General features: G+C 51.1%; 1 long non-coding RNA gene across 1 annotated transcript; it reads left to right on the plus strand.

Annotated features, from left to right (window-relative positions):
- Positions 1-2065: 2065 nt before the first annotated feature.
- Positions 2066-21544, plus strand: LOC142930190 (uncharacterized). The gene is made up of 3 exons (XR_012946252.1): positions 2066-3213; positions 17835-17928; positions 20290-21544. It is a non-coding gene; the product is annotated as an uncharacterized LOC142930190 (long non-coding RNA).
- Positions 21545-27441: the final 5897 nt, after the last annotated feature.

The raw sequence follows: 27441 nt of genomic DNA on the forward strand, positions 1-27441 counted from the left end.
TCATCACCACCACCATCACCACCACCATCACCACCACCACCATCACCACCATCACCACCATCACCATCATCACCACCACCATCACCACCACCATCACCACCACCACCACCATCACCACCACCACCATCACCACCACCACCACCACCATCACCACCACCACCACCATCACCACCACCACCATCACCATCATCACCACCATCACCACCACCATCACCACCACCACCACCATCACCACCACCATCACCACCATCACCACCACCACCATCACCACCATCACCACCATCACCATCATCACCACCACCATCACCACCACCATCACCACCACCACCACCATCACCACCACCATCACCACCATCACCACCATCACCATCATCACCACCACCATCACCACCACCATCACCACCACCACCACCATCACCACCACCATCACCACCACCACCATCACCACCACCACCATCACCACCACCACCACCACCATCATCACCATCACCACCATCACCACCACCATCACCACCACCACCACCATCACCACCACCATCACCACCACCACCATCACCACCACCACCATCACCACCATCACCACCATCACCACCACCACCATCACCACCATCACCACCACCATCACCACCACCACCATCACCACCATGCAGGGCTTGCCGGGTGTTGTGAGCGTGGGCGTGCGAGCTGTGGTCTCGTGGATGTTTATCCCCGGATTCTCCGGTTTCCTCCCGCACTCATTTAGTATTGGCCGCGAGCACCTTAATACACAGAGAATCCGCAGAGCTCGGGAAGGCATTTGGCGCCGGCTTATCATTGCCTGCATGGCCGCTGCTGGCTTCCGAAGTATGTCTGCTGAACTTCTTTCGCACCGCGCGTAGCCAACCGTGCTGTGCTAAGCGCGGGTGCGGAGGAATGATAATAAACAAAACACACCTGTCGTTCCTCCTGGCGCCCCTGAGTCGCCCTCTCTCTCTCTGAGTCGTCCTATGTCTCTCTCTCTGAGTCGTCCTCTCTCTCTAAGTCATGCTCTCTGTCCCTCTCTGAGTCGTCCTCTCTCTCTAAGTCATGCTTTCTGTCCCTCTCTGAGTCGTCCTCTCTCTCTAAGTCATGCTTTCTGTCCCTCTCTGAGTCGTCCTCTCTCTCTAAATCATGCTCTCTGTCTCACTCTGAGTCGTCCTCTCTCTCTAAGTCATGCTCGCTGTCTCTCTCTGAGTCATCCTCTCTCTCCGAGTCATGCTCTCTGTCTCTCTCTCTCTCTGAATCGTCCTTTCTCTCTAAGTCATGCTCTCTGTCTCTCTCTGAGTCGTCCTCTCTCTCTAAGTCATCTTTTCTGTCTCTCTCTGAGTCGTCCTCTCTCTCTAAGTCATGCTCTCTGTCTCTCTCTGAGTCGTCCTCTCTCTCTAAGTCATGCTCTCTGTCTCTCTCTGAGTCGTCCTCTCTCTCTAAGTCATGCTCTCTGTCTCACTCCGAGTCGTCCTCTCTCTCTAAGTCATGCTCTCTGTCTCACTCTGAGTCGTCCTCTCTCTCTAAGTCATGCTCTCTGTCTCTCTCTCTGAGTCGTCCTCTCTCTCTAAGTCATGCTCTCTGTCTCTCTGAGTCGTCCTCTCTCTCTAAGTCATGCTCTCTGTCTCTCTCTGAGTCGTCCTCTCTCTCCGAGTCATCCTCTCTGTCTCTCTCTGAGTCGTCCTCTCTCTCTAAGTCATGCTCTCTGTCTCACTCCGAGTCGTCCTCTCTCTCTAAGTCATGCTCTCTGTCTCTCTCTGAGTCCTTCACCTCTCTCTAAGTCATGCTCTCTGTCTCTCTCTCTGAGTGGTCCTCTCTCTCCGAGTCATCCTCTCTGTCTCTCTCTGAGTCGTCCTCTCTCTCTAAGTCATGCTCTCAGTTCCTCTCTGAGTCGTCCTCTCTGTCCGAGTCGTCCTCTCTGTCTCTCTCTGAGTCGTCATCTCTCTCCGAGTCATCCTCTCTGTCCCTCTCTCTGAGTCGTCCTCTCTCTCCGAGTCGTCCTCTCTGTCCCTCTCTGAGTCGTCCTCTCTCTCCGAGTCATCCTCTCTGTCCCTCTCTCTGAGTCGTCCTCTCTCTTCGAGTCGTCCTCACTCTCTCTCTGTCTACTAAAGCGAGGAATGGATACGGTGCTTAATAAGTCGACTTTATTATGATTGTTGTTCAGGTTATTGGCAGGAGCACTTCAAATCGTCAACCCTTCTTACCCTGCCAGATCTAACCAAACGTTTGTGGGGCCTTGAAAGAACGGGAAAAAAGTCCATATATTAGACGACATTTCAGGTAAGGACCCTTCTCCATTACTCACTAAGGGATTCGGGTTGATCTGGCCACGTGGTGCTGGCCACCCCCCCCCCCCCCTCGTGTACTGGTTCGGCCTTCATAGGTGCTCACTAACAGCACTTGCCCCTACAGTCTCTTGAGGCTATAGCAAGGGGGAAGAGGGGGTGGAATGTTTATCTTTGTGTGAGAGAGAGAGATGGCAGCTATTGGGTAAGCGTTCGTTTAGTGCCCTCGAGCTGTGTGTGTGTCCGTGTGTGCGTCTGTGTGTGTGTCTGTGTGCGCGTACATGTGTGTGTATGTATATGTGTGTGTATGAATGCTGTTTTATTGTGTGCGCGTACGTGGGGAGCGGTAGTGTAGCGGTCAGCGCGCTGCACTACGAACCCGGCGACCCCAGCTCGATTCCCGCTCACGGCCAACACCAGTGACGATTATCAGAACCGGTCCTGGGCCTCCGCTAGGTCGGCTCAGCCTTAAAATGAGTACCCGGTGCGGTGTCTAAACATCGCCACTGGGGAGACAAAGGCAGCCGGGCGTGGTGCTGGCCACCCATTCCCTCGTGTGCCGTGCCGACCTTCATAGGTGCTCGCTAACAGCACTTGCCCCTACAGTCTGTTACAGGCTATGCGGGTGATCCTTGTCTTTTTTGCGTGCGTCTCTGTGTGTGTGTGTGTGCGCGTGCCTGTGTGTGCGTGCGTATGTGTACGCGTCTGCGTGCGTGCCTGTGTGTAACTGCTACGGCTGCGTTCCGCGTAACAGACGAGAGAGGAGAAGGCAACTCGCCATCATCTCCTCACCACCCTCACCACCCTCACCACCCCCCACCCGTGCCTCTCCGCACCCGCGTGCCCCTCTCCATCGGCACGGGTGGCGATGCTCGCGATGCTCGCGGGCGGGGCGCGAGCGGTGGACTCACGGACGGACGAGGCCGTGAGTGATCGTCCTCATTACGCCCGGCTTGTGTAGGCGTTTTGAGCCGTGGACGGTTTAATAGGCGGGACTCTGATTTATGGAAGCCTTCTGCGGGGGGGGGGGGGGGGGGCGGGGGGGGGGGCACGAATTTCGCTCGAGGGAAAAATAACGGTGATCGAATTTTTTTTCGTGTTTTTTCATTTTGATTCTCCGATTTCCACCACCGACGCCGACGGCGGTGGTGGGAACGCGGCGGCATTGTCCTTCGCCTCGTCGCGATCGTCGTCGTCATCATCCTCACAATTACCGTCATGGTCACAGTCACCGTCACGATCATCGTCACAATCACCGTCATTATCGTCGTCGTGACGATGACCGTCATCATCGTCGTCGTCACGGTCACCGTCATCATCGTCACAATCACTGTCATGGTCACAGTCATCATCATCGTCACAATCATCATCATCATCGTCGTCGTCATATTCACCGTCATCATCATCGTCGTCGTCATAATCACCGTCATCATCATCGTCGTCGTCACAATCACCGTCATCATCATCATCGTCGTCACAATCACCGTCATCGTCACAATCACCGTTGTCATCACAATCACCATCGTCGTCACAATCATCGTCACAATCACTGTCCTTGTCACGATCATCGTCACAATCACCATCGTCACAATGATAGTCATCGTCACAATTACTGTCATCGTCACAATCATCGTCATCGTCACAATCGTCATCACAATCACCATCGTGGTCACAATCACTGCCATCGTGACAATCACCATCGTCGTCACAATCACCATCGTCGTCACATTCATCTTCGTCATCGTCACAATCACCAACGTCCTTATCACAATCATCGTCACAATCACGGTTGTTACAATCACCGTCATCGTCACAATAATCGTCATTGTCAAAATCACTGTCATCGTCACAATCACCATCGTCATCGTCACAATCACCATCATCGTCACAATCACCATCGTCATCGTCACAATAATTGTCATTGTCAAAATCACTGTCATCGTCACAATCACCATCGTCACAATCACCATCGTCATCGTCACAATCACCATCTTCATCGTCACAATCATAATCGACATCGTCACAATCACCATCGTCGTCGTCACTATCACCGTCATCGTCACAATCGTCGTGATCGTCGTCATCATAGGAGCATTGCGAATAGGCCTCCTGGTGACTGATTCGACCTTCTGTGTCTCATCAGCAGAGCCAGGCCTGTTAAGCGAATGCTGTAAGAATATCGGCGCCACATTCCCCCCACCCTCTAAGCTTTGCCTGTCCTCTGTATATTATGATGGTATCGGCCAATTTGGTTGAGTTGTTTATGCCATACGCCTGGGGAAAAAATAAACCACGCGTGCGAGGGGGAAACACTCTATCCCGTACAGACAGAACAGTTGGGACATCCATATGTTTGCTGTGCCGCCTTCTGCTGGCAGAGCCAGGGAGTACGGCACCTCCTCGACACCCTACCCACGGGAAAGGAAGTTTCACAACTATCTGCGCGTGATCCACCAACCCCTAGCAGCTGCCTCCACAGTGCTGGAGTGTTACGTCGGCCTGGGTAGTCAGCGAGTGAGTACGCGTATGTAGCCAGCCGCAGCACATGTGCCGTGCCAATCCACTGCTGGATTAGTGCCCTCCCCACACGGCAGCAGTACTCCTACGCCGAATCTTGATTTGAAGGTTTCGTGACTGCAGGAATCCATCATACTCTTTGGTTCTTCCTATTGGCAGCGTGGGCTCGAAGGCAGAGAAAGGCGGCACGGTGGTGCTGGACACCCACCCCTCTCTCGATAGGCGCTCCTCGCGAACAGCACTTGGCCCCAAAAAGTATGTGGAGGCTCCACGGGGGATCTTTGTATTGAAGGCGAGGGTGGGGGTGGGGGGTATTGTAGGCAAATGGGAGCGGAGAGGTACAAACGATTTGTGTTGGCTGCCACTGTACATCTATGCCGGGGGGGGGGGGGGTGGGGGTTCGCCAAGTAAACGAACGAGGAGAGACAACCAATTTTTGTTCAAATTCGCTTTAAACAACAACAACAAAACTCCCTCCCAATGTTTCGAGAGGCCGCAGTGCACCGCGTGGCGGTGGTGAAAACGAGACCACGGTGGGTCCTTAGTTAAAACAAAACAAAAATTTTAACGTCACCAAAGCAGTCCCCTTGAAGAGACGCGTGTGGCTCCTGAGGCCCGGGTTCGCCGACCCCGGGGTCTGTGCCAACAACCTGTTTTGTGAATGAGTTATTTGTCAAGCGTATGTCTGTCTGTCCCGCGCGGCCAATGTAAGGGCAGTTACAGAATCGACGTGACGAGTCCTCGTCTTCTCACGCGCAAGGGCCTTGAACGAGTTGGCTCCTCAATGTCATCGCCACCCATTAGCCGACGCCAAGTTTTATACTCCGCTTTGAAAAACTTAGAGGCGCCGATTCGGGTCTACTTCTCATTACGATTCCACAAAGAGCCGGACTGTGTTGGGCCATTCGAGACGGAGCTTTTGTGGACGGGAGGCTCTGCGATTGTGGAATCCTGTTCGCCGGTCCATTCGGGAATCTGAGTCGGTTACACTTTAATTAAATCGCGTCTTAAAAGTAACTTATTTTTTATTTTATTTTACAACGGGCTTTCTCTATAACTTAACAAGTTTGCATGTAAGCCTCCTTGAGACCTTGTCAGAGTCGGAAAAGTTATTTGTACTGGTGCAATCCGATGAGCTACAAAGCTCTTTTTCACAGACGTCCCTTGTGCGGATTGCCATATAGAAAACCGAGATTAATTATTGTGATCATTCTTCTTCTTCTTCTTGGGAGTAAAATTCATTTCACAGAGACATTGACTGCGGCCGAGGAGTTACATCGCTGTGTGGATTTGCGCCTTCTCCTCGGCAATAACAAACCTGCGCATGAACCATGCAATGTGCCGACAATATTTTACGATGAAAATTCTGCACAACAGCGCATGCGAAATGGTCATCATTATTGAAGATTGTATCTGTAACTTAATTGCTCCTGTTGGGTAACTCCTCATATGCCCGTTAGGCCGGCGTTAGATTAACGTTGAACCAACGTTGGGCCAACGTTCGCCCAACGTTTCGCGCAACGTTGACTTAACCTCGGGCCAACGTTCGACCACCGTTCGACCAACGTTGGACCAACGTTGGGACAACGTTCGCCCAACGTTCGCGCAGAGTTGGATCAACGTTCGGCCAACGTTGGCTCAACGTTTTTTCTTTTACTGGAAAGCCACACTCGGGCTTTTAACCAAAGGTTTGCGCTCTGACGTGTGTGCGCGTGTGTGTGTGCGCGTGTGTGTGCGCGTGCATGCGTGTGCGTGTGTGCGCGTACTTCGCTACGTGCAGCCGTTTGGAATGTGACATTTGTTGTCGTCGTTGTTGTTGTTCTAAGCTGTTGCGACACGGCCATTATGAACTTCCGTGGTCGTGGTAGTGGGGGGGGTGAGAATGTTTGTAAGGGGGGGAGGGTGGGTGGGTGGGCTCTGGCAACGCTTCCAGTTATCACTTCTCGCACACAGAGTGGCAGCCTCACTGCAGCGTGCGCTGCAAGTGATAAGTGATTGTCGGGGTTATTTTGTGCGCGCGTGATGGCCACCGTGCAGCTCGCAAGCTTTAGCAACGTGTTGCCTTTGCTAATGAGACATTGAGCATCGTTAGAGCTTATCCAAGTCTGTCTTGTGGGTGAGTAGGTGATTGAGTGAGCGATTGGGTCAGTGAGCGGGTCAGTGATCGGGCTTTTTGCCAGCGCAGCTCGAAAGCGACGTGTAACGCTCTGCTAATAAGACAATAAAGTTGTGAGCCATATTTAAGTCTGTCTTGAAAACTCACCTCTTTAAACTGACCTTTACCTACCGCCTAGTTCAGGCTTTTTAACCTGGTTCTGAGCAAGAGGGTGAGTGGGTTGGTTAGTGGGTCTTCTTCTTCTTTCGTATGGGTCAGTGAGTCGCTGGGGTGGATGAGTGAGCGAGTCGGTGTGTGGGTGAGTGAGCAAATGAGTGGGTGAGTGAGCGAGCGAGCGGGTGGGTGGGCGAGTTGGTGAGTGAGCGAGTGAGCGAGCGAGCGGGTGGCTGGGTGCGTGAGTGGATTATTGGGATTACAATAATTGGGATTACACGGGCAGCGGTGGCTTATACTGCACGTGGCTGCCTGTAATCCAGCACTGCGTGGGGAGGAGGCAGCAGCAGCAGAGAGGGGTTGGTGGATCACACACAGATGTTGCGAAACTCCCTTCCCGTGGACGTCGAAGAGAAGCCGTGCTCTTGGCTTTAGCACGAGAAAGCCTACGTGTTAAACAGAAGGCGACACAGCAAACAATGTGGACTCCACCTGTTCGGCCAGTATGGGATATAGTGTTTCCCCCTCGCACACTGCGGTTTCCTCCCACACGTAAACACTGATTAATTGACCGATCACACCTTCATATAGGAGCAGAGCTTGGGCGACGTGGCGTGGCCGCTGCTGCTGCCTCCCCACTCGTCTGTGATCCCTCCTCCCCCTGGCCCCTCTGAGCCCCCCGCCCCCTCTCCTCTCTCTCTCTCTACGAGAGTTGGCGAATACTGTGCACGGTACAGGTTAAATTGACAATGTTTAATCATCGTCATCATCATCATCGTCACCCCAACTCTGACTGCGATAAATCAGGCAGCACCATCCTGCAAAGACAGTCTCGAGACTTAGCGAGGATGTTTCGTGGCTAAACAAGCGGGAAACGAACAATCGCAAAGTATGAATAAAAACAATCATTCGGTAAGTGTAGCAGGGCGTATGTGTGTGTGTGTGAGACGTGTCGGGAGCGGTGGCGCAGCGGTTAGCGCGCTGCACTTTGAACCCGGTGACCCATGTTCGATTACCGCTCTAGGCCACCAACGCCAGTGACGATTATCTGAACCGATCCTGGGCTTCCCCTAGATCGACTCAGCCTCAAATGAGTATCCGTTGCGTTGTATAAACGTTGCCACTGGGGAGACAAAGGCGGCCGGGCGTGGTGCTGTGTGCCATGCCGGCATTCATAGGTGCTGCTCGCTAAGAGCACTTGCCCGAAAAAGTCTGCTAAGGCTATACGGGGGATTTGTTAAAACTTTATTAACACCGGGCACAAGATTGGGGGTACGTCTCATTCTCTTGTTGCATCTCATAATTCGGACGCGAACAGGCGTTTACAATTCACTCCGTTATCTGTCCCTCCCCCCACCGCTCTCTCTTTCTCTATCCTCCATCTCCCTCCCTCTCCCCGTGCCTCCTCTCTCCCGGCACTGCCCTTGAGTTGCGGCATGAATCTTTCATCTAGTTTATTGAATCTCAAAATGTTGAGATATAGTTTGAGATTGTTTGCCATTTTTGCTTGTGACAGGAGTCACAAGCAAACTGTCCCATGTCCAAACTGTTCCCAAAACTGCCTCTATCTAAGCAATCTGAGCTGTCTCAAACTACCCAAACTGTCTCACGCACCGAACTACTCACACTCACCCAATCATTCACTAACCCAGCCACTCACGCACCAAATAAATCACTCAGCCACCCATTCACTCACCCGATTATCCACTCACTCATTCACCCGCATATTCACCCGATAACGCACTCACCCAACCATCCAATCGTCCATCCACTCATCCAATCACCCAATCTTCTCCACGCTGCCCTATCCCTGCGCCATCTCTCTTTTTCCGCTCGTCAGGCCACCACGGCCCAATCGCACCACATCGCCCCCCCCCCCCACCTCTTCTTCTGCCTTCCTCTTGATCTTTTTCCTTCCACTTGCATCGCTTGCACCCTTCTGCCTCACGTAATGTTCCTGTTGTCTCTTAGCATGACCGAACCACACCAGAGCCTTCTCTCTCTCTCTCTCATCTCCTCTGTGATCTCTACCACCTCAAGTCTTCCTCTCGCTTCTTCATTTCTCACCCTGTGTCCTTCCTTGTCAAACCCAACATCCACCGCAACATCCTCATCTCTGTGACTGCCATAGCATGGTCCTCCCTCTTTCTAGTGCCCCGGCACTCGGCCCCATACAACAGCACCGGCCTCACCACCGTCTTGTACTATACACTACACTATACACTACACTATACACTGCACTATACACTGCACTATACAAAAAAAGACAAAGATCCCCCGTATAGCCTGAACAGACCGTAGGGGCAAGTGCTGCTAGCGAGCGCCTATAAAGGCCGGCACGGCACACGAGGGGGTGGGTGGCTAACACCACGCCCAGCCGCCTTTGTCTCCCCATTGGCGATGTTTACACATGTTTACACATCGCACCGTGTACTAATTTGAGGCTGAGTCGACCTAGATGAGGCCCAGGACCGGTTCAGATAATCGTCACCTGTATTCGCCGTCAGCGGGAATCGAACCCGGGTCGCCAGGTTCGTAGCGCAGCGTGCTAACCGCTGCACTACCACTCCCCTTACACTACTATACACTACACTATACACTACACTATACACTACACTATACACTACACTATACACTACACTATACACTCCACTATACACTACACTATACACTACTATACACTACACACTACTATACACTACACTATACACTACACTATACACTACTATACACTACACTATACACTACACTATACACTACACTATACACTATTATACACTACACTATACACTACACTATACACTACACTATACACTACTATACATTACTCTACACTCCACTATACACTACACTATACACTGCTATACACTACACTATACACTACGCTATACACTACTATACACTACACTATACACTACACTATACACTACACTATACACTACAATATACACTACACTATACACTACACTATACACTACACTATCCACTACTATACACTACACTATACACTACACTATACACTACACTATACACTACTATACACTCCACTATACACTACTATACACTACACTATACACTACACTATACACTACTATACACTACACTATACACTACACTATACACTACTATACACTACACTATACACTACACTATACACTACACTATACACGAAACACTTTTCCCTTCGACCAAACTGGAAGCCTCTGATCGCACACCACGCCGGTCATTCATCACAGCCCTTGTTCTTTCTCTCGCCTCTCCTTCTCGTGTCTTCCATCGGCACTTGTCGCTGCACCAAGTTACTTAAACACTCCTTCGTCCTCATTCACTGCTTCACTTACAATTCGCTATTTTCCTTCCACATTATTTCCACTGAAATGTGCCACCACGCACTCCGTCTTGGGGCCGTCCATAAATGACGCCACGCACCTGGGGGGGGGGGTCGGGCGGGGGGGGTCAGACATTCGTGACGATGTGTGACGATGGGGGGGGCGGGTTGAGAAATGTGACGTCACATCGAAATGCGCAACTTTAAATAAATATAGACAACACGTCTACTTAATTAGATAGACTTTTTAATAAACGTTTTCTCCTACAACATCAGAGTGCAGCGCCACATTAAATACGCACTACAACGACAATAGTTTAAAGCGATTTGAAGCAGGTTTTTTTTTTGGGGGGGGGGGTAGAGCTTTGTGACGTCATATTTGAGGGGGGGGGGTCTGAGTTTTTTGACGCCGTGTGACGAAGGGGGGGGGGTCAAAAATCGTCCAAAATCGCGTGACGTCATTTATGGACGGCCCCTTTGCCCGACTGATCCCCAATCCTATTCCCTTCTATCTTTTGCAACCAGATCTTCAAACACCCTTCCACCACCCCTCTGTTTTCACCACATGGCACAATGTCGTCTGCCCACAGCGCGCGTGTGTGTGGCGATGTTGCTGCTGCTACGGTAAGCGAACGCTGCGCTACGAACCCGGCGACAGGACACGGCCAACACCGGTGACGATTATCTGAACCGGTCCTGGGCCTCCCCTAGGTCGACTCGGCCCTTAAATTAGTACCTGGTTACGGTGTGTAAACATCGCCACTTGGGAGACAAAGGCGGCCGGGCGTGGTGCTGGCCACCCACCACCTCGTGTGCCGTTCCCGGCCTTCATAGGCGCTGCTCGCTAAAAGCACTTGCCCCAACAGTCTGTTACAGGCGACACGCGGGATGTGTGTCACCCTGACATGCACATCGTGATGAGGATCACTGGGCCATTTCCGTGTGTGTGTGTGATTACGCTTCTACTCTTGAACCGGTGAGATCGTGATAGTGGTAGTCGTGGTGGTAGTGGTCGTGGTTGTCGTGGTGGTGCTCGTGGTGGTGGTGGTAGTGGTCGTGGTGGTGGTGGTCGTGGTGGTTGTGGTCGTGGTGGTGGTCGTGGTGGTGGTGGTGGTGGTCGTGGTGGTGGTGATGGTCGTGGTGGTGGTCGTGGTGGTGGTGGTGGTGGTTGTTGTGCCTGCTGTTGTGCCACTTGTTGTTGCTGGTGCTGTTGTAGCTGCTGTTGTTGTTGGTGGCGTTGTTGTTGTTGTTGTTTCTGTTGTTGCTGCTGTTGTTGTTGGTGGCGTTGTTGTTGTTGTTTCTGTTGTTGCTGCTGTTGTTGTTGGTGGCGTTGTTGTTGTTTCTGTTGTTTCTGTTGTTGCTGCTGCTGTTATGCTTGTTGCTGTATAGCCGCTGTTGTTGCCATGGTTGCTGCGTAGCTGTTGTCGTGGTTACTGCTGTTGGTGCTATCGCTTTGCTTGTTGTCACTATCGCTGTTGTTACCGTTCGTATTGCTACATTATTGGTGGTGTCGCTGCCTTTGTTAGCTGTGTTTGTTGTTGTTGCTGTTGCTCTGGCTGCTGTCGTTGTTGTTGTTGTTCAATGCTGTCACCCTCACGGCTCGGATGATGGAAGCCGCTTCGAGTAGGAGCAGGGATGACTGAGTGACCCGGTTGCCATGGCTACCGAGCAGCAATCACCGGCGTTCCGCCAATCATCGTTACAGGCAATTAGCGGGCTGCCTCGACCGCCCGTCAACACCATCACCTGCAGAACCACCCCAATCACCAACCACCCACCATCACCACCCACCCACCATCACCACCCACCATCACCACCCACCATCACCACCCACCACCAACACCACCACCTGCAGAACCACCCCAATCACCCACCCACGATCACCACCCACCCACTATCGCCACCCACCATCACCACCCACTATCGCCACCCACCCACCATCACCACCACCTGCAGAACCACCCCAATCACCCACCCACCATCACCACCTACCCACCCACTATCACCACCCACCATCACCACCCACTCACTATCACCACCCACCCACTATCATCACCCATCCACTATCACCACCCACCCACCATCACCACCCACCCACCATCACCACCCACCCACTATCACCACCCACCATCACCACCCACCCACTATCACCACCCACTATCACCACCCACCCACCATCACCACCCACCCACTATCACCACCCACCCACTATCACCACCCACATCACCACCCACCATCACCACACACCCACTATCACCACCCACCCACTATCACCACCCACCATCACCACCCACCCACCATCACCAGCCACCATCACCACCCACCATCACCACCCACCATCACCACCCACCATCACCACCACCTGCAGAACCACGCCAATCACCCACCCACCATCACCACCCACCCACCACCACCTGCAGAACCACCCCAATCACCCACCCACCATCACCACCCACCCACCATCACCACCCACCATCACCACCCACCATCACCACCCACCACCAACACCACCACCTGCAGAACCACCCCAATCACCACCCACCCACTATCACTACCCACCCACCATCACCACCCACCCACCATCACCACCACCTGCAGAACCACCCCAATCACCCACCCACCATCACCACCCACCCACCCACCATCACCACCCAACACCAACACTACCACATGCAGAACCACCCCAATCACCCACCCACCATCACCACCCACCATCACCACCCACCCACCATCACCACCCACCCACCATCACCACCCACCATCACCACCCACCCACCATCACCACGATCTCCATTACTATCACCATCACATCACCTCCAGAACCACCCCACCCATCACCATCACGATGACTGCTCACAGCCAGGCTGCCCGTGGTTCGTGAGCGTTCGTGCGATGCAATTCGCACGAACGATGCGACCTGTAAAAGGAGTGCATTAAAATGCACTCCTTTGGTGGAAACTTTAACTCGTCCAGTCACTCATTAACCGGTACATCCACTCGCTCACTCACTGGGGCAAGGCCGATGAAAGGTTTGCGAAGGCCCGAGGCAAAATTACATATGAGCCCCCCCCCACCCCTCCAGCTCCCCCCCCCCAGAGCGCCCCACGGCTGTTTCTGAAGCCCCCTTAGATCTTAGACCTTTTGGCAAATTACACCATCTTCCCCTCCCCCCACCGCCTCGCCCCCCACTACCCCCCCCTTCAACTACTACCTTGCACTCAGTCACACGTGAAGTTGCACAGTCACTCACCCACCTTACGCGCTCACTCACTCGCTCATCCACGACTCACTCGCCCATTCGCCCATGCACCCAGCTCAGCCGCTCACCCGTTCACTCAACCAGCCACCCATCCACCCTCTCACGCACCTGCTCATCCATTCACTCACCCACCCGCCCGCACCAAATTATTCACCCACCCACTCACTCGAGCATGCGAGTGTTATTTTGTTTAACCAAGGTGAAACCTCAAGAGGCCAGGACAAGGTCTCATTTGCAAGAGTGTCCCTGGGTCACAACATTTTTTTTTTAAATAACAACGTAGCAAAAAAAAAACACTCCCTGACCCAACCATCCACTCGCTCACCCATTCATTAAGTCACTCACTCACGAACTCACTCACCCACTCATTCATTCAGTCGCTCACTAATTCACCCACGTACCCACCCGCTTACCCATTCATGCATCAACTAACTCACCCATCTGTCTACTCGATCACCCATTCATTCACAAACTCATCCACATACCCACTCGCTTATCCATTCGTGTATTCACTCACTCACCCAGCTCCCCACTCGCTCACCATTTATGCATGAACTAACTCATCCAGCTGCCTGCTTGCTCACTCTTTAATTCACTGACATCCACCAACCCACTCGCTCGCCAACTACACTGGTCTACAGCCAAAATGCTTCCGAAATAAATTAAGTCCAACTTTTTTAATTCTGGGTCACTGAGAATGAAAATTATGCTTAAATTGTTGATTGGCTCTAGTTTACAAGATACGCTACTGGGTCAGTATATATGACCCTTAACTTGGGAATGGCGGGAGGATAAGTGAGTTTTAAGGGGAAGGGATCTCAAATTTTAACCAGAAATGACTGAAATACATATTTGACTGGATTTATTCATAAATCTATGATTGGGTTTGGACAGTACTTGCTTTTTGAGCAAAACAATGAATGATGTAATCTGAACCTGGTATTGCCTCATACATGATATGAATTGCATCATGTTATTCCTATAAGTCATGGATGATGCAATCATAACTAGGGTTTCATCCCTCTGCTGAACAATTCCACTATATCAGCTCTAGAAATCATAATGTTTTGCTCTCTTATTTGTCAGTGTTTGATTTTGCAAAGGGACACATTTATGTTTAGCCAAAGTGTGTAGAGATGCCTCGTACTTGTGTGAACAAAGCAGATAACTTCTGCTATGTTTGTGGTGAAGTGACATTTGCATCACAAAAGCGCAGTATAACCACTATGGTTAAGAAAGCCTATCAACTTTATTTTGGCTGAAAAATTGGAGCTCAGGACAAGATGTGGGCCCCACACATATGCTGCAACACTTGTGCAGCAAATCTTCGCCAGTGGTTGAACAGGAAAAGGAAATCTATGCCTTTTGCAGTGCCAATGATTTGGAGAGAGCCAATAGATCATATCAGCAATTGTTACTTCTGCATTGCGCCTCCAGTTGGGAAAGGTGTTTCAAAGAAGAAAAAGTGGACTGTGTATTATCCAAACATTCCATCAGCTATACGCCCAGTACCCCACTGAGGACTGCCGGTTCCTGATGCACCAGAATCATTCTCACTTGAGTCGGACGAGGAAGAGGATGAAACGTCTGGTCCTGAACCATCAAGGTCACATGACCCAGCTTTTATCCCATCCTCCTACTCTGAACCACACCTCATAACAGAAGGTGAACTGAAAGACCTTGTCAGGGATTTGGAACTACCTAAGAGTAAGGCAGAGCTGTTGGGCTCCAGACTAAAACAGTGGAATCTCCTGGCAGGTGATGTTAGGGTTTCCATGTTTCATGACCATTAAAAGGATCTTGTCCCATTCATCTTCATGGAAGGTGATCTTGTAGCCTGCAAAAAACATCGATGATGGGATGGCAGCCCTCAACATCGTTCATGATCCAGATGAGTGGAGACTCTTCATTGATTAATCGAAGATGAGTCTTAAAACTGTTTTGCTGCATAATGGCAATGTTTTGCCATCAATTCCAGTTGATCATGCAGTCCATATAAGGAAACTTATGACAACATGAAAAATATTTGAGGTGCATAAACCATGACCAACATCGGTGGTAGCTTTGTGGCGATTTGAAAGTTGTTGCTCTCTTGCTTGGTCTGCAGACTGGATACACAAAGTACCGCTGTTTCTCTGCGAATGGGATAGTCGTGCAAGAGATTCCCACTACATCAAGATAGATCAAGGCCACTCCGACAGTCATTGGAGCCTGGGGGGGGCGGGGGGGGGAAGTGTTCAGCATCCACCACTCGTTGAATCAAGGAAGATTTTGTTACCACCCTTACACATCAAGCTGGGTCTGATGAAGAACTTTGTCAAAGCCATGGACAAAACACAAGCGGCTTTCAAGTACCTCCGTGGAGAATTTCCAAGGTTAAGTGAATGCTAATATAAAGGAAGGTGTCTCAGATTCGTGAACTTCTTCGAGTTGATGCATTTGACGGCGCTCCGCGTGGCATGGAAAAGACGGCATGGAAAGCCTTCCAGTTAGTGGCAACACATTTTCACGTAAACAACAAGGCAGACAACTACGGGGAGTTGGTGAAAAAAACCTCCTCAAGGCATACAAAAGCCTTGGTTGCAACATGTCACTAAATATACATTTTTTTTTGCCCTCCCATCGAGATGTTTTTTTCCCAACGAACAACTGCGGAGCAGCGAGCGACGAGCATGGCGAGCGATGTCACCAGGACATTGCGACAATGGAGAGACGCTGTCAGGGCAAATGGAGCCCATCAATGCTTGCTGACTATTGCTGGACAGTGTCAAGAGATGGTCCATTCAATGAATACAAGAGACAAGCCAATAAGCGCCGAGTGGAGACTGAATATGGACTGGGACTATGTACTTATATATATATACACGTAATATTTTTTATTCATTTTGTTTCATGATACATTTTTTTTATGTAACCCTTTTGCTGATTTTTTAAGTGTTACATGAACAGGACAGGTGACATGTTATCATGTAAAGCAACCGTAAACACATGAAAAGACCTAGGTTTACAATTCATGAGTAAAACTCGACAATCTACACAATTTACATAGACGTAAATTTTTTAAACTTGATTAACTTGCGAACAGTAGCCAATCAGTTGTTTTAATTGTCATATTTGAATTCAGCACATCAAAATCCATAATAAACAGCACATTTCATTTCTGAAGCAGAAGACGTCTAAAAGATTGTAGACCAGTGTTATTTTAATTAACTCTCTAACTCACCCAACTACCCACTCGCTCACCCATTAATTAATTCAATAACTCACTCAGCTACTCACACCCTATCACTAACCTATTCAATAACCCACCCACTCACCGCTACACCAAAGGGAATATCAGCCTCAGCAGATTGTGAGAGCAAGTGCTGTTAACGAGTAGCACCTATGAAGGCCGGCACGGCACACGAGGGGGTAAGGGGCGGTCCATAAATGACGTCACGCGATTTTGGACGATTTTTGACCCCCCCCCCCCTTCGTCATACGGCGTCACAAAAAGTCAGACCCCCCCCTCAAATATGACGTCACAAAGCTCTGCCCCCCCCCCACCCCCCGCCCAAAAAAACCTGCTTCAAACCGCTTTAAACTATTGTCATTGTAATGCGTATTGAATGTGGCGCTGCACTCTGGTGTTGTATGATAAAACATTTATTAAATAAGTATATTTTACATATACAAACACAGAGACAATTTCAACCAAGAAGATGGATTCTGGCTTAGCAATCATTGGAAGGATTTGATAAACCATTTCGGGTCTTAATTGATTGTTCACACTTACGGTGGCTTTCAGACCGCATCCATTATTTTCGTTTCCCCCCCCCCCTCCTCTTTTCCGAACATAGATGGACTCGTCCATCTGAACAAATTGTCAAATCGCTCTCCGTGGTGCTGACGTTAAAAAAACCGACACTTTTTTCAAATGTTCTTGCTGTGGTTTTCACACCTGATGATGATTGCTTGTGTTGCAGTCGAAACGTCGTGATAATTTTATTGTTTTATATTTTATTGCTTCCCTTCTACGTGACTTTACCGAAAGAACCAAGAATATAAGTAGAACGTGTTGTCTATATTTATTTTAAAGTTGCGCATTTGGATGTGACGTCACATTTCTCAAACCCCCCCCCCCCCCTCGTCACACATCGTCACAAATGTCTGACCCCCCCCCCCCCCACCTAGGTACGTGACGTCATTTATGGACAGCCCCGAAGTGGCCAACACCGCACCCGGCCGCCTTTGTCTCCCCAGTGGCGATGTTTACACACCGCACCAGGTGCTCATTTGAGGCTGAGTCGACCTAGAGGAAGGCCCAGGAGCCGATTCAGATAATCGTCACCGGTGTTGGCCGTGAGCGGGGAATCGAATTCGCCGAGTTCGTAGCGCAGCGCGTTAACCACCACACTACCGCTCCCAACACACTAAGTCACACACGCACACACATACATTACATTAACTGTGCCCAAGCAGCGATTACGCGTTCCCTATTGAGACTCAATCCCGGTTTTGTCGTTTCTCCAGTTTTAATTGAGTTCAGTTAAGAGGCAAGCTCTGTGTGGGGGGGGGGGGGGGGCGAGTAGAGGACGCGGTGAGAGAGGGGTAGGGGTGGTAGGGGATATGAGGGGAGGGGTGAGAGTGCCAGGAATTTGTTTCAGGATTCCGCGGAGGGACCGCGGGAGCATAGAGAGCAGTGAACGAAGTGTGGCTGGCTGCTCGTATTTTGATCTCATCATCCGCCCGACTTATATCGGCTTAATTAGTAGCAGTAGCATGAATTATAAATGATGAAGATAATCGATGATAAATCATCATCATCATCAATCACCCGGCCAATCAGTTGAGCGTATTGCTCACCATTTGACCAGTTAGGGCTTTATCAGCACCACCACCTCGACTATTATCATCGTAATTTGCTTCGCCATTTTATCACAATAATCAGTCTTAATCAGACCAATCAGCGATACATCATCATCATCACCATCATGCAGTTAATCTCTATGCCTTTGTCTTCCTACCAGTGAGAATGCCATCATCATCATCACCATAATGCAGTTAATCGCTATGCCTTTGTTTTCCTACCAGTGAGAATGTCATCATCATCATGCAGTTAATCGCAATGCCTTTGTCTTCCTACCAGTGAGAATGCCATCATCATCACCATCATGCAGTTAATCGCTATGCCTTTGTCTTCCTACCAGTGAGAATGTCATCATCATCATGCAGTTAATCGCTATGCCTTTGTCTTCCTACCAGTGATAATGCCATCATCATCATCACCATCATGCAGTTAATCGCTATGCCTTTGTCTTCCTACCAGTGAGAATGCCATCATCACCATCATGCAGTTAATCGCTATGTCGTTTGTCTTCCTACCAGTGAGAATGCCATCATCATCACCATCATGCAGTTAATCGCTATGTCTTTTTCTTCCTACCAGTGAGAATATCATCATCATCACCATCATGCAGTTAATCGCAATGCCTTTGTCTTCCTTCCAGTGAGAATGCCATCATCATCATCACCATCATGCAGTTAATCGCTATGCCTTTGTTTTCCTACCAGTGAGAATGCCATCATCATCATCACCATCATGCAGTTAATCACTATGCCCTTTGTCTTCCTACCAGTGAGAATGTCATCATAACCATCATGCAGTTAATCGCTATGACTTTGTCTTCCTACCAGTGAGAATGCCATCATCATCATCACCATCAAGCAGTTAATCGCTATGCCTTTGTCTTCCTACCAGTGAGAATGCCATCATCATCATCACCATCATGCAGTTAATCGCTATGCCTTTGTCTTCCTACCAGTGAGAATGCCATCATCATCATCACCATCATGCAGTTAATCACTATGCCCTTTGTCTTCCTACCAGTGAGAATGTCATCATCACCATCATGCAGTTAATCGCTATGCCTTTGTCTTCCTACCAGTGAGAATGCCATCATCATCATCACCATCAAGCAGTTAATCGCTATGCCTTTGTCTTCCTACCAGTGAGAATGCCATCATCATCATCACCATCAAGCAGTTAATCGCTATGCCTTTGTCTTCCTACCAGTGAGAATGCCATCATCATCATCATCATGCAGTTAATCGCTATGCCTTTTGTCTTCCTACCAGTGAGAATGCCATCATCATCATCATCATGCAGTTAATCGCTATGCCTTTGTCTTCCTACCAGTGAGAATGCCATCATCATCATCACCATCAAGCAGGTAATCGCTATGCCTTTGTCTTCCTACCAGTGAGAATGCCATCATCATCATCACCATCAAGCAGTTAATCGCTATGTCTTTTTCTTCCTACCAGTGAGAATGCCATCATCATCATCACCACCATCATGCAGTTAATCGCTATGCCCTTTGTCTTCCTACCAGTGAGAATGCCATCATCATCATCACCATCATGCAGTTAATCGCTATGCCCTTTGTCTTCCTACCAGTGAGAATGCCATCATCATCATCACCATCAAGCAGTTAATCGCTATGCCTTTGTCTTCCTACCAGTGAGAATGCCATCATCATCATCACCATCATGCAGTTAATCGCTATGCCTTTGTCTTCCTGCCAGTGAGAATGCCATCATCATCACCATCATACAGTTAATCGCTATGCCTTTGTCTTCCTACCAGTGAGAATGCCATCATCATCATCACCACGTGTGAGATTCTGCGACACAACCCGCCCGGAGCCGACAACGCAGAATCCCGGTCGACAGAAGCCTTCCCCACTCTCACACCAAAGACAAAGATCCTCCCCCCCAGCCCCCGCAAGTGCCGTTCGCTCGTAGCACCGATTGAAGGTCGGCAAGGCACACGATGGGGTGGGTGGCCAGAACTACGGCGTTGATTTTCTTTCTTTAACGCACCGCGCCAGCTACTCTTTTGAGGCTGAGTCCACCTAGAGGAGGCCCAAGACCGGTTCATACGATCGTCACTTCGTGTTGGCCGTGAACCGGAATCGAGCTCAGCGCTGACGCCGGGCTCGTAGGGCATTGGGCTAAGCACTCCAATACAACAAAACAAAGACCCCCCGTATAGCCTGTAACAGACTGTAGGGGCAAGTGCTGTTAGCGAGTAGCACCTATGAAGGCCGGCACGGCACACGAGGGGGTGCGTAGCCAGCACCACGCCCGACCGCCTTTGTCTCCCCAGTGGCGATGTTTACACACCGCACCAGGTACTCATTCGAGGCTGAGTCGACCTAGGACCGGATAAAATAATCGTCACCGGTGTTGGCCGTGAGCGGGAATCGAACTCGGGTCACTAGGTGCATAGCGCAGCGCGCTAACCGCTACACTACACGCACACACATTCACACACATACACACATACACATGCACACACGTGCACAACACACACACGCACAGCAGTTGCATAGATAAGAAACCATACATAGGTAATGGAGCCTTGACTGCCGGCGCAACACACAACAAAAAAATAGCTGCTGCTGCACTGAAGGGCAACGGGGCAGGCCGTTCGTGCGCGCACGGCGCGGCTCGACGCACAGATGCATAAATACAGATTCGAGATCCACGGCGGCGAGGGACATTTAAATGAAGTTCTGAGCGAAGGCTGTGGTGGTTGGTGGTTGATGCTGGTGGTGGTGGCGGCGGTGGGAGGAGGATGTCATGCAGCGGGGGAGCGGTGGCGTGGCGGTTAGCGCGCTGCGCTACGAACCCGGCGATCCGAGTTCGAGTGCCGCTCACGGCCAACATCAGCGGCGACTATCTGAACCGGATCTTGGGCCTCCCCCTAGGTCGACTCGGCCTCAAATGAGTACCCGGTGCGGTGTGTAAACATCGCCACTGGGGAGACAAAGGCGGTCGGGCGTGGTGCTGTCCACCCACCCACCTCGCGTACCGTTCCGGCCTTCATAGGTGCTCGCTAACAGCACTTGCGCCAACAGCCTCTATAGGCTATACGGGGGGGGGGGGTTGTTTTGTATGCAATGTGTGTGTATGTTGAAATTCTTTCGCACCGTACGTAGCCGACCGTGCTAATCGGAAGTGTGGGGGAGGGGGGGGGCAAGGCAACAAACTAAACACGCACAAGGCAGTTCTAAAAAAAATGCGCTTTAAAATCCAGATTTTTAAAAGTGCAGCGCTCACAGGGGGCTTCCGAAACTCGCAAGGAAGGCGCGTTCCAGACGGCCATCGCATCGGACGGCGCATCCGATGCGATGGCCGTCTTTGTTCGACGGTTGAGCCAAAAGACGCGGCTGCCGCTGCCGCTGCGAGTTTGTTCAAGGCTACACGGGGTCAGCTTCGTCTTTGTACCCAACAGAGTGAGATGGGGTCAGGGTTCGATTCCCAACTCGGGCGCCTTTCTCTACCGCATGGGGTTTCCTCTGGGTTCACCGGTTTCCTGCCCATAGCTCCCCCCCCACACCTCCCAATAACCCCCTCCCTCCCCCCGCACCCCTTACAATGTAAGGTCGTATTTGACCAAAACCCATCCCCGCAATCAGAATGTGTATGTCTACTGGACGAATCCGATGAGAGCGACAAAGCTCATTTTCACAAATGGCCAACGTCGTTGTGTTTGTCTGCGCACGGTCGCAGACAAACACAACGACGGGGGGAATCGCTGCCCTTACCAGACCGAGACACACAGAGAGAGAGAGAGACAGCAAACGGTGTGAACCCATCATCATCATCAGCAGCAGAGAAACTCTCACGGCTTCAGCGCAACAGGTCCGGTGGTGGCTCTGCCTCGCTCACGAGAACGGTGTGAGGAAGCCGACTGGGAGCTCCGCCACTTTTGCATCATCTCCATTGACAAACTCATTTCTTTACAACTGCTTTTGCGTGTGTGTGCGTGCGTTCGTTCGTTTAATCTCCTTCCTCTGCACCGCCGACTAATTACGTACGGTGCGAAAGAAGTTCAACATGCAAACGTTTGTTGGACATTTCGGGTTGAGACGTAGCCCGGCTTTTGGCTCGGCCATCGAACAGAGACGGCCGTCTGGAACGCTCTTCCCCTTCCGATGTCATGGAGCCACTGGGGGCTATAGCACTTTTAAATCATCTCGATTGTCAAACTGATTTCTTTACAATTTCTTTTGTGTGTGTGTTTAGTTTGTTGTCCGTCCCCCGGCACCTCCGATTAGCGCGGTTAGATAACGTACGGTGCGAAAGAAGTTCAACATACACACATACATATAAACATACATACACACATACATACACACATACATAAACACACATACATACACATACATACACACATACATACACACATACATACACACACATACACACACACACATGCATACACACATACATACATACAAACACACATACATACAAACACACATACATGCATACACACACATGCATACACACATGCATACACACACATGCATTCACACATACATACACACACGTACATACACACACACATACATACACAACAACAACTACCGCCATTCGCCACTAAGTGGCGGTGACGTCACCACGACGCTTGTGCCAGGCCATGTGCACCTTGAGGCCACGTGAAGTGTCGAACGCCCGCTGGCAGGAGGTCACGGAGCAGACCCAGGTGTCACGGGTCGACTGAGTGAGATGACTGGCAGATGCACCACCTGTGCCCCCTACTGTGCCAACCTGCTGTGCTTTAGCCACCCGGCGCTCCGCTCGTTGTTGTGAGCGTCGCTCCTCCGCCCTCCGTTGTTGTTGAAGGGCGACTGCCTCCAACTGCCCAGTAGCGTCCTTCACGAGTCTCCTCCACAAAGGCCAATCTTGACACCGCTGGTACCAGTCATCGGCAAGTCCACTCAGCTCCACGTCCTCCTGTACCACATCACTCCATCTCTTCTCTAGTCCGTGCCGCGTCTGTTTAGCCCCCTCGATCCGGCCGAACAAAAGCTGTTTTGGCATGTGGTGGCTGGGCATGCGGGCTACATGACCCAGCCAACGCAGCCTTGCCTGCCGGAGAAGCTCACCGATGGGACCTTGCCCAGATCTTTCAAGGATTTGTGAGCTCCACACACAATCCAGCCTGGTTAAACCCAGGATGGATCGTAGGCAGGATAGCCTAAATGTTTCTAACCGGCGAAGATGTTCCATTAAGGGGGTCCACGATTCGCAAGCGTAGAGAAGAGAGGGAATGACCGTGGCCCAGAAGACCTGAAGTTTAGTGCGGAGCGACAGACCAGGTAGCTTCCACACAGCATTACGCAACCGATGAAAAGATATTGCCACTCGACTGATTCGGAGTGAGACCTCTGCTGTTAAACTGGAGCCGGTCATAAGCACACTGCCCAGGTATGGGAAACTCTCCACTCTCTCCACAACTGCCCCATTACCGATTGGGAGTTGTGGGGGTGGAGTGTCCGATGGTACAAAATACCCAGGCAGGTGCTTAGTTTTGGTGGGGCTGATGGTAAGGCCCCATCTCTTAGTGCCACGCTCCAGTCTCAGCAGCAGCTTTCCAACTTCTCCTCTGAATGAGCAGATATTACCAAATAATCGGCATACATAATGTGGTTGAGCAATAGGGAGCCATCCCTTGACTGCACCCGGGCATCGATCAGCCTCCCATTATATCTGTACCAAATGGAGATACCCCCGGTACAGCTATTGAAGGCTTCACAAACTACGTGGTCAAAATAGATGTTAAATAATGTGGGAGCCAGAGGACATCCCTGTCTCACCCCAAGGTGTACAGGGAATGGCTCTGACTCCCGGCCACGTAGTTTTACCTGGGTTCGCTCACCATCATGAAGGTCCATAATGATTGTGAGCAGGGGGTCAGGGACTCCAAAAGCACGAAGAACAACCCAGAGCCCAGGCCTACTGATGGTATCAAAGGCCTTGACCAGGTCAATAAAGCAGGGATGTAGGTCTTGTTGGAATTCCCTACACCTCTGCTGTAGCAGACGGACAGAAAATATGGCATCTGTGCAGGACCGCCCTTTCCTGAAACCGCATTGGGGCTCCGCAAGCCTCTCCTCAGCGTGCCTGGCAAGGCGATGTTGAATAATCCTTGCCAGGACCTTTCCCGGCACACTGAGGAGTGAGATGCCCCTGTAGTTGTTACAGTCTGTGCGGTCCCCCTTCCTAAAGAGGGGGACCACCAGAGCATCCTTCCAATCCTGTGGAACCCGTCCAGTATTCCAGACTGTTGTTATGATGTCATATAGGGCAGTCTGTGCACAAACGCCACCCTCCCTCAGCATTTCGCTTGGGAGATCATCTCTGCCCGGTGCCTTTCCTGGTCTCAGACTCCGGATCGCCTTCAATACTTCCTCAACAGATGGCACCTCAGCCAGCCACTCGCAGGGGGTGACTTCTTCCAAAATTTGAGGCACTGCAGCCTCAGCAGGGTCATCTCCACTTTGTGCCACGATGTTTTCCTGGCTGAGGGGTTTCCCCTCCCCCAGGAACTCACAGAAATGCTCAGCAAATCTGCAAACCTGTTCCTGGGGGTCGGAAATTGGATCACCGTTTTTTCCCCTAATGATGGTAATAGGTGTGGCGCTGCAGTTTACTTTTTTAATGGAGTTAAATAGAGATTTGTGATCGCGGGCTACTGAGGCAGACTCCATCTCCTCAGCAACCCGCGACCACCACCCATCCTTGCAGCGCCTCACGGCTCTCCGAACCTCCGAGCGAAGGCTGCGGTAAGCCTCCTCATTCTCTGACGTGGGATTCTGTAGCCGATGACAGTGGGCCTGTCGCTTTTTCTCAACTATCCTGAACACCTCCTCTGTCAGCCAGGGTCTCTGGGGAGGTCTGGACCGCGTACCCAAAGCAGCCATTGCAGCTGCATGAGTCACAGTCCTAAACCTCGCCCATTTTGCCCTCGACATTATGAGGAGTGGGGGACGATGCCAACCCCAGCCGCAAGTGATGATGAAATTCTCGCTTGCAACTTTCATCAGCTAACTGAGACCAGGCCACTTTAGGTTGGAATGGGGTCCTGGGTGTACACCCACCACCGGAATGGAAGAATGGCAGGCGCATCTTACAGATGACTAGTCGATGGTCAGAGGGCAGATCAGCTCCACGGTAGGTCCTGGTGTCATGGACATGGGCTCGCATCCGCTGGTCCGTCACTATATAGTCCAGCAGATGTTCTTGCTTTGACCCGGTATGCATCCATGATGTTGTGTGGATGCGCCGATGCCGGAACAGCGTGTTGGTAATTACAAGCCCATGGGCTGCACAAAAATCTAGCAGCCTCCTACCGTTGTTATTGAGCTGATCTGGCCCATGCCCTCCAATCACTCCAGACCAGGTGCCAGCATCATGACCAACTCGGACATTGAAGTCACCCAACAAGATGACTCTATCCCGAGGAGCCACTTTAGCCAACACCTGTGACAGGAGGTCATAGAAGGCATCTGACTCATTGGCTTTGCCTGCATCCCTCCACGGATGTTCGTCTTCGGTGGGGGCATAAGTAACCACGGCCACCACTCCTCGCCTCCGGTTGATGGGAAGTCAAGCCCAAAGTAGCCTGGGGCTTACAGCTTCCCACGCCTCACCGCCACACTCCCACGCACCCTTCATTATTTTGTTCAGAAGAAGAGCCACACCCTGTTGTTTGGCAGTCTGCTGCCCCGAGTAGAGGACTGTCCACCCCTCATGGTGGCAGGAGCCAGAACCGGTACACCGGACCTCCTGAATGCCACAGAGATCCAGGCGGTACCGGTCCAGCTCCCGACAGAGGATTGGCAGCCTCTCTTCCGCAGTGAGCGTTCGAACATTCCACGTGGCCACACGAAGTGGCTTTTCGTCGTTTCTGGAGTAGCCAGGGTAAGGATTCAATCTCCTGGCTCCGCCAATTGGGGTTTGGCCAGGAGACGTCATAGACGCCTGTCCCCCCGGGGCCTCTGGCACAAGCTTATTAGTTATGTATTTAAGTCGTGGTTTCGTGGTAATTTATTGAAGGTGGAGGGGTTACCAGCCCCTCGCACCCGTCCAAAGCCCCCGTTTAGCCACTGTGGTGGTCACAGATGCTATAAGGGGAGAGGGCCAATCGGAATTGGCCCTCTCCCCACAGCACTGTCCCACGACAGAGTTGCCCGTCCGGCACCGCGAGGAGGTAGCGGGTTGTTTTGCCGGACATACATACACACATACACACACACACGTATCATGATGCTGCTGCGTGCCGCGTGGCGTTGTGGGGGGTGTCTTGGGGCGGGGTGGGGTTATGGTATTTGTGGGTGGGTTGTGTTGTTGTTGTTTGTTCCTGGGGGAGGTTGGTTGGATCACTCAGTCTCATCGTCGCGGCGAATTGTCCCTCCTGCTTTTCGTCGACGCTGCCTCCCATCGACGGCGCTCCGATATCGGCCGCCGCGTTAGCTTTAAACGACGAATGTGTGCCTGAGTGTGTGCCTGCCTGTCATAGGTGCTCGCTAACAGCACTTGCCCCCAACTGCCTGTTAAGGCTACACGGGGGAACGTTGTCTTTGTGTGCCGTGCCGGCCTATAGAGGTGCTCGCGAACAGAACTTGCCAGAACACTCTGTTAAAAGCTATACGGGGGATCTTTGTTTTTGTGTGTGTGGGCAATGGTTGCCTTCATAGGTGTTCGCTAGCAGCACTTGCCCCAAACTGTCTGTCGATGCTATGCGGGGGTTCTTTGTCTGTGTGCGAGTGAGCGTGCCGTGCAGACCTCACTCCTGCGTGGGCGGGTGAGTGCGTGGGTGAGGAAGTGAGTTTGAGTTGGCGGGCGAGTTGGATGGTGAGTGCGTGGGTGAGAAAGTGAGTTTGAGTTGGTGGGCGAGTTGGATGGTGAGTGGGTGGGTGAGGAAGTGAGTTTGAGTTGGCGG

The sequence above is a fragment of the Petromyzon marinus genome, chromosome 37 (genome assembly GCF_048934315.1).
Source record: "Petromyzon marinus isolate PM22_M1 ecotype Great Lakes invasive population chromosome 37, UKy_Petmar_22M1.pri1.0, whole genome shotgun sequence".
NCBI classification, from domain to species: Eukaryota; Metazoa; Chordata; class Hyperoartia; order Petromyzontiformes; family Petromyzontidae; genus Petromyzon; species Petromyzon marinus.